Source organism: Sorex fumeus, unplaced genomic scaffold (genome assembly GCF_029834395.1).
Source record: "Sorex fumeus unplaced genomic scaffold, SorFum_2.1 ptg000265l, whole genome shotgun sequence".
Lineage (NCBI taxonomy): Eukaryota > Metazoa > Chordata > Mammalia > Eulipotyphla > Soricidae > Sorex > Sorex fumeus.
Genome location: NW_026606322.1, coordinates 41,688,333 through 41,696,283, shown reverse-complemented (window position 1 = coordinate 41,696,283; position 7,951 = coordinate 41,688,333).

The window sequence follows — 7,951 nt, the reverse complement described above, 5'->3', positions numbered from 1 at the left end:
AAACTGTGAATAAAATTTCACTTCTGCTATGAGTATAGAATGGCTATGGAATCATTTAATCAAAGAGAAGATCATTCCTATATGAAATTAGTAAAACATACTATTTCAAAAAAATTTTTACAATGAAACTTTCATATTAAGTGCAATAAAAAGTATAAAAATGTTCTCCTTTAAAAAAATTAGGGGTATGGTGCTGCCAGCAGGTCAATCCGCACCTGTGAGGTGAGTGCATCAGCAGCCTGATGGCAACGTCAGGCTTTCAGATACCCCAAAATTGCTGCCGTGCCTTTGGCCAGACCCCCAAAACTTGGGGCAAAGTTTACCAAGAAAGTAAATGGCCAAAAGTTGGGTATGTGGAAGACACACCCACAAACCACCTCTGGCTCAGCTATATAATTGGAGGCATGGCCTCTCTGGTTCCTCATCGAACTGGCTTCTGATCAAGCTGATTAATAGCCTTGATACCAGAGACTCAGAAAGAAATCTTGAAACCCAGTGGCTTTTGGCAGAAATGCATCTGGACTGCATACAGGGTGGCCGCCGGCTCAGAGCTTATTGGAAAGCTAGGTATGAGCCGGTGGTGACGGGGCAACTGCAGTCTCATGGGAAGGGAGACAGTACTGGCTCATCCTTCATGCCCTAAGGACGAGTTGCCCCCCGCAAGCGGCTCTCTGGCACGGCCATAGCTCCAGAGGCAAAAGGACTTAATCCAGAGCCCTGAAACTTGCGGCAGAAAAGTGAATAAACCATGCATTAAACTACGGTGCCATACCTCCCCAGGAGGGAAAGGGTGTTGCTCCCTTCGGCCTTTCCCCCCCTGACAGCAAGGTGGCTGCCACCTCAGAGCATATTGGAAAGCCAGGTATGAGTCGGCGTTGATGTGGCAACTGCACTCTCATGGGAAGGGGGGACGTACCAGCACGTCCTTCACGCCCTACTGAGGTCACGAGTTACCCCCCACGAGCGGCTCTCCGGCACAGCCATAACACCAGACACACAGAAACCAATCTCGTAATTATCTGACTCTTTGCAGAAATCCAAAATTGTGGCCACGTGACATTATATGATTCTCATAACCAGCTATAGAAAAAAAATATTCCACAATGCCTTTTCAGCGATTCTGATTGTTTGGGGGAAAATTCTAAACAACGATGGTGCATCTTTTGTCGAAATTATAAATGTAATCAATGTAGAGAGGAGTTAAGTGGAAAACATCTGCCTCACAGACATTTGGTGGGGTTGGAGGGTGGGTATACTGGTGTACTTGGTGGTGAAGAATGAGTATTGGTGAAGGGAAAGGTGTTTGATCATTGTATGACTGAGACTTAAACCTGAAAGCTTAGTGACTTTTCCCACAGTGATTCAATAAATAAATACAAAAAGAAAAAAATAAATAAAAAAAATTAAGGTGGAGTCATGCCCAGTTCAATCAGCTAATCAGTGGCTGAATAAATAGCAGTACTTCTACAAAAAAAATTAGCCAAATTATTTGTGATTAGTAATATGATAGCACCTAATCATTAGGCTAACAAAAAAAAAACTATTAATAACTCTCACATTTTCTATAACAACTTTTATAGATGCTTTTCTAAAGTACTAAATATTTTATACCAGATTTCAAAATTTATATTCTTAATAGTGTTTTTATGACTTTTATGCCTTTTCATATGTAAGTATATCATATATATAATTATGATATAAAAGTAAGTAAAGTAAAGGCCCTCCCGTTGATCGTCGATTTGCTCGAGCGGGCCCAGTAACGTCTCCATTGGAGACTTTGTTGTTACTGTGTCTGGCATATCGAATACTCTCGGTAGCTTGCCGGGCTCTCCGAGAGGGGCGGAGGAATCGAACTCGGGTCGGCCATGTTGGCCGCGTGTAAGGCAAACGCCTTACCGCTGTGCTATCGCTCATTATGATATAGATGATAAAATAGAGAAAGAAGTGGAAATAATCGCACAGTGTCCAATAAAATGTCATCATTTGCTCTGGTGGTTACCTTTTGATGGCATGGAACTCATATAATAGTTTTTTTCATTGCTGAGAATTATTACATAAATGTATTTTATTGGTTAAAGGGAAAACATGCTCTAAATAATATCCAAAGCTATGGGTAAGAAAGATAGTGCAATAGGTAAGGCTCATCATACCTTGCATGAGGCTTACTGAGATTAGGGTCCTGGTACCACATATGGTTCCCCAAGAACAGTAAGGATCACTCCAGAACAAAGAACTAACATTAGCCTCTGAGCACTGCTGGGTATAACTCAATCACACCTGCACTGTGCAAAAAACAAAATTAATTAGTAATAATAAAAAAAATTATACTTGAGAAAATTGTTTTTTATTACTAACAGAATTAGTCAAAAATCCAGGTAAATGTGACTTACTGATGAAAAATCTAAGATGATGAAGTCATCATAGGAAACAATATATGTTTTATAATAAACTATAAAAACTCTGAGGACAGCCAGGGGTGGGCCTGACTGCTCTTCCCTTGGTTGCCCAGGTTCTGGGGGGCCCGGGCTGCCCCTCACCCCCAGCCAGGCTGGCCCAGGCCCTGGGGCAGATGGCGGAGGAAGCAAGGGCCAAACCGATTGATTGATCAGATGCTGTTTATTCCATTCTCATACCCGTTCAATCCTGTCTCTTCTTTCTCTCATTCTCTCTGGGGCCCCGATCTGGAAGCCCTATTTCCTGGCTCTGGCTCTGACTCTGGGTCTGATCTTCTCCTTCCCAGCCCCCATTACAGTGAGTTAAATAAATACCCACAACTTTGAGGGGCTGGGCTTACACATAGGTGTGGTCACAATCAATAGGGTTAAACTTCTTCCCCTCAGGGGATACTGCTTCTAGGACAGATTCTCTTCCAGCAGGACCACCCACCCATGGGTGTGTTTCTCCTCTCCTTGTCCAACAAACACATAAGCATTCATAATATTAGTCATTTTGAATGGACACAGTAAGAGATGCATTAAGCCTATAGAATTGCTCTCCCGGGGTCATCTTGATCTCAGATTACAGTGCTCAGACCAGATTAGTCGTTCCTATCCCTAGCAGGGTCCTAGCCTCATCGTTACTTTTGAATCATGATAGCATTTGTCATGATCAAGCTCTTAACTTATAGTTAAGAATTGTGGTGCTTTGGCCAGGCCTTTCTCGATGCCAGGGTAGCACATACCTTACTGCTTGCCCTGTTTCTGTCCAGTCCCTTGTCGGGACCCTGCTTTTGCGGGTGCTATAAAGTGAGGGCAACTGAGGCTTAAGCTGAGAAAGCAGATGCACAGGAATGAATAATATTTGAAGCCAATTAAATCCCAAGTTACAAAAACATAATATTAATTGTCTTCTTGTGTCAATACAAAAGGACATTGCTTTAAACTAAACTATTCAAAAGACATAAGGAAAAGAGAAAAGCAATATTAACTTACAATATAATTTCAGTGTCCTAGAAAGATCTGACCTTACAAATTAACAGAAACTGGTTGGGGGAATAAGCTGATTAACTGTTTGGGGAAGAGAGCATAGAGAAGTAGTTACAAATAAACAAAAGAATGGGAGTGACTCGGGAGCACTGGGATGGGAGCAACTCAATAAACCTAAACTACCTGAGGCTAGGCAAGAAGGACAAAACAGTGTTATCCCACAATAAATTATGTGTAAATTATTACTTTATTAGAGGAACATGACAATTCTACTTATTTTTTCTGTTATTTAAATCTCCAAGTGAATGTTAAACATTTTCCCTCCAGGCCCTTCTCTCCAGGTACTGATGATTTCAGCCATTCAGTGGCATATACACACATGGTGAACTAAAATACACTTGAGGACATTCTCACTTTTAAAAAGGAAATTTGTTCAAAGAAACATTCCCCTGAAGCTTCTGTGCTGAAATATTAATCTTTACAAATACAGAGAAATCCCTATTGTGCAAACGAGTACTCAGGGTACAGAACACGACAAATAACCTAAACTCCATCATCACTCTAATATTTCCCATGTTTATCTATTGAAATTTGCAATGCATGCCTAACAGGGCACTTTCTATATCTATAAATTATTATGCAATTTTAAGTGAAACTGCTTTTATGGAGATGAAGTACTACACAGAAAAGCAAGAACATAAAAATCCATCTAAGAAGTCTTTATGAAATAAATGTATTAAAAAAAAGTATGAACCTAGAATATATTACTAAGAAACAAACCAGGGATGTAGAATGACTTAAAATGTAATTAAAATTATTGTTGGGCAGCCCTCTTCTGCTGTGGAATACAAAAAAAATTCTCTCTCTCTCTCTCTATATATATATAGCAAATAACTTTTCGAATTCACAGTTTAATACTCTCACTTGTTACAAATGCTGATAACTGAAAATTATTTATTCATTTCAGGGTAATCAATCTGAAACATGAGTTAAAATATAAATAAATGCCATAAGCCTATTGAAGTTTAATTTATATGCATTATTTAGTCTTCCTGGATCTTACCCAAAGTTTCTTAAATGTCTCAGGACTGCAACTTTTGTCTGCTGAAAATTTGACTTCTGTTTCAGAGTCCTCGAATTTTAATTGCACACAATCCAAATTAAATCAAATTTTACTTTTTTTCCCCTCAAGGAAAGGAATTAATTTTGCTTGTTTTGGGGGTCATACCTGGCTCTCTGGTCAGCGATTGTTTCTGGCAGTGCTTTGCAGACAATGTGAGACATGGGACACTGATTTCAGGCTGTCTGCATGTCAAGCATGAACTCTAGCTTTTTGAGCTGTCTCTCTGGCCCCATACACAAAAATTTTACATATCCTGTCATCACTGGCTTGTCTTCCACTTATTTTCAGCTCGTTTAAACCTCTAATACCCCAGGATTCATTGCACTAGTTTCTGTCAAGATCACAGATTAATCTCCTGTTGGAAAATTTATAGAATTGTTTGAATCATGTTTAGTTTCTGGAAAAATATAAAACTTCTCTGCTTGGATATATTGCAATTTAAACATATTTAATTACTATAAAAACCACAGACTTTTGCATTCCACATTTCAAGCTTCTCTCTAAATCAAGGGTTAATCTTCTCAAGAGATCTTTTGTCTTTAGATTTATTCCTTTCCATTCTTCTGTTTGGTGATCACATGTAATTTAAGGGCTTCAGAATACATCTCTGGTAAGACACATGTTTATTTGTCCAATTTGTATTGTTTTATTCTCCATTTTTTTAAATTTAACTAACTTCTGGAGATTTCCATACAGAGGTTTTATGAGGCATTTATTACTTACTACACATATTAAAAATGATTTCTTCATTTCTTCTTTTTTCACTATCTATTCTTAGTCAACCAAATTGTATAAATTAGTAGTGTGGGAATTGTGTTTGACATTTGACTGTTTTGCATTATTATTTTTAAACTTTTCATACCAGAGAGAATCAAGCTTATCAAACTAACTTTGAAACAATTTCTTGAGTTCGAATTTTCTCTACTTCAATATTTTCATCTATAAAATGGGCAATCAAATTTCTTGCCTGGTCCATGGCTAATGAATCCCACCAAAATTTGCTCAAATATGGCACAACATCCCACCGCTGTCTCTTAGGGGAGATTTTTAGTATATTTACAGTATCTTCTTGGCATTGATTATAAATCTTTTCCATACCAATCTTTAAGCTTCTCTGTACAGTAGAAGATTAGTGATATAATTAAAATCTAAATCTGTAAACATGCCTGACAGTGCTCAGTGTACAGTCTTGGTGGGGTTCTGGGGACCATGTGTAATTCCAGGGATCAAATCAGGGACTACTGTGTGCAAGGCAAGAGTCTTATCATTGTAGTTATCTCTCTTAGCTTCTGATATATTTTTAAATTCACTAGTATTAGTGAAATTGCCAGAATCATATGAATCTAGCTGTTATTATAATTTCTTATTATTACTCCCTAAAACCTGCAGGAATGTATGCAAAATTCTTTGAACCTAAACTAAGTCTTTTTTTTTGGTTTCTATTTTGATTACTTGGAAGAATTGGTCCTTTCTATTCTTTAAAATTATTCGGGTTAAAAGAATACAGTGGGTAAGGCACTTGCCCTGCACACGATGAACCTGAATTTGATTGCTAGCATCTCATGTGGATCTCACTACTTCCAGAAATAATTCTTTAGTATTGAGTCAGGAGTAATGTCTGAGCATCACCAGGTGTGACCTACAAACAAACATATCAAATTGTTTGCTCTTTTACCAAGCATTTTTTATGATTTTTTTTTTCTCAGTGAAAACCAAAACTTTATAAGACACTGCTTTCAATTTAAGTATCACCACAAGAGGTAAATTTTCATTAATTTGCTAATACTTTCTGTAGACTAATATTACACATTTGAGGGTGAGCCTAATTTATTTGTCTTCTTTACCTTGAGATATCAATTCTTAATTTTATTTTTTCTGCCTTTGATTACAATGCAAAGCATTGTGTTCCTTATTTTCTTCCATTTTTATGAGAGCACTCATTTTTCAGAATTGGAGAAGTAGTACATCAAATACAGGAGAGATAGTGTAGTGGGTCTGGCACTGGCTTAGCATGCAGCAGACCCAGATTGTGTTCCTGGCATCACATGTTTCCCCCAAGCCCCAGCAGGAGAGATCCTTGGGCTCAGAGCCAGGAGTAAGTCCTGAGCACCACTGGATATGGCCAAAATTCTTTTTAATAATTAATACAATTTTAATGTAAAATACATGTATAGCTGATTCGTATTTGTCCTACTGTGTTATGAGAATTTAAAAATAAATATACGATTTCAAATGTTTATATATAATTAAGAATAGGTGATTTAATTACTATAGTAAAATAAAATAAAAATATATATATTTATATATATAGTATTTAATTACTATAGTAAAATAAAATAAAAATCCCATCAACGGCCAAGACTCAGAGACTATAAAAACCAGCTACCGGAACCGCGCGGCCACATTTGTGGCCACGCGACATCTTATTATGACATCTTATTATCTCATTTCTACTTTGGACAAACTGGCAGGCTACCGAATGTAGCCTGCCCACACAGCAGAGTCTGGCAAACTCCCCGTGGCGTACCCAATATGCCAAATACCAGTAACAATGATGGGTCTCATTCTCCTAAAAAGCCTTGAATATAATCTCAGGGCTAGGATGAAGGAGACGTTACTGGGGCCTGTTCGAGGCAATCGACGGATAACAGTAAAATAAATATCTATTACAATTTTAAGTATAACACATATTATGTTACCATTGAAATTCTTCTGCATTCCTGTACTGTTATTAACTGCTGAGCTATCCATATTTCTGAACAGTCTATTCTATATTATCTTAATTTTCAGCTTTAATTTTGCAAATAGACTTATTTGCTTATTTTTTTACTTTCACTCTACAAATCCTTAAGCAATTTTCTTTCCTTCATTGTTATTGTGTTATAGAAACATCTAAGTTTATGCATAAGGCTACATTCCAATAATTATGCTATAATCTGTTGTATAAATAAATACATGTACTTATCTGTTTCATACTTTTTCGAAACATTAGTTATTTAAAAATTTTAACATTTACTTGTAATTCTGCAGTGAGAAATCCTGCTATGAACCCTGGTGAATATTTAAATTATATACCCCTGAAACAACTTTCTTTGCTAGAGAATATGTACATACTGAATGTTTCAGAAAATGCCATATTGGGGAGAAATAATTCTATCAATATATTCTTTAATCAGCAGAATATGTTCTTGAGAGACTAACGAGTCTCTTATACTCCTGTTAATCAACTCCTACATTAATTGATCATTATTTTAAAGCTCAAATTGTATGTGACACTAATTTTTATTTTTATGATTACAAATGAGTTGGATCATCATCATAAATTTTATAATTAATTTAACTATATTTTTTATAAAATATACTTAATTATACTTAGTATAAATATACTTTTTAAAATATGCTT